Raw genomic sequence first — 1,227 nt, 5'->3', positions numbered from 1 at the left:
CCAGTCGATTCTTGTGAATAATTATCGTCATAATTTACAAATCTAAGTAACTCTTTTGAGTAGTTATAATGAAAATGTATAAATGCTACTGCACGCCCTTTATTTACAGCTTTAATTCCGTCGTCGTTGTTTTTTATATACAACTTAAATAAAACAGATTTGAAAAAAAAATTGTTTAAAATAACAAATTATTCATAATGCTATTATTAATAATTTAAATATTATAGCACTAAAATTTTATACCTATAGATTTTATTCATACTGAGTGATTCTTTTAACACTCGCCACTTCCCTTTATCTGTTAAAAATATTTTTATTGTTCATCCCTTATGTCCAAAATAATGGTCCAAAAATTTATATCGACCAGTCATTTTCTTAATTACATAATTTTCTATTTTTAAGATAATTCAATAGGTATGTTGTTATTTATAAAATAAATTTGATACCGTATAAGATATAAAATATGAAATAAAAAATATTTTATAACTGATAAATGAATATCCATATGTAACTAACATAAGCCAATAAAAAAAAAATCATTATTTTGAGAGATATTAAGTAGCTAGTGTTAAAAGTAACATCTTATAAAGTTTTCATATTTATGCTTACAATATTATAATCAAGAGATCTTAAATAATTTATCATATCACAACTTAATGTTCCATTAAAATCGTTTTCTAATAAACAGCTATTTAAATCCACGGCATTGGTACAACTTGATGTATTTGCTTCATAATTTAAAATCGCTATGTTAATATCCTTAAATGAAGTCCCAGATGTTAAATTAAAATTGAACATTTGAGCAAATGGCAATAAAAGTACAAACATCATATAACTTCATATAGTTATTAATAAAAAAAAAAAATTAATAGTTCAAAATTTATATTATACTTAATCGTTAAACTAATTTATTTAATTACAGAATATCTCTTGAAAATATAAACCAATTCTTTTTTATTAATGCCTTAATTTTGTGCCGAGAGAAATTGGAATGATTTTTTTCCAGCAACGTTTTATTTCGATTTGTATTTTTTGGTAAGCTAATATTTTCATTCTAAAAAAAACAATTATTTATTTCATTGTATTTAATAATAATATTAGGTTTCAAATTTATTATTAGAATTGAGATTAGTTGATCAAATTTTTATTATATAATAAAATTATGTAATCTTTTTTACAGTAATATTTTACTAAAATGTTTATGTTCTGACACACAATACTAGTATT

General features: G+C 21.6%; 1 long non-coding RNA gene across 1 annotated transcript; it reads right to left on the bottom strand.

The window, feature by feature from the left end:
• Nucleotides 1-6: 6 nt before the first annotated feature.
• On the bottom strand, nucleotides 7-1,056 carry LOC126909991 (uncharacterized). Its single transcript, XR_007705159.1, has 3 exons — nucleotides 921-1,056; nucleotides 610-835; nucleotides 7-143 (listed from the first exon to the last, which is right to left on the bottom strand). It is a non-coding gene; the product is annotated as an uncharacterized LOC126909991 (long non-coding RNA).
• Nucleotides 1,057-1,227: the final 171 nt, after the last annotated feature.

This window comes from Daktulosphaira vitifoliae, unplaced genomic scaffold (genome assembly GCF_025091365.1).
Source record: "Daktulosphaira vitifoliae isolate Bord-2020 unplaced genomic scaffold, ASM2509136v1 Scaffold_2831, whole genome shotgun sequence".
NCBI lineage: Eukaryota > Metazoa > Arthropoda > Insecta > Hemiptera > Phylloxeridae > Daktulosphaira > Daktulosphaira vitifoliae.
This window is presented reverse-complemented; position numbering and strand designations above follow the sequence as displayed.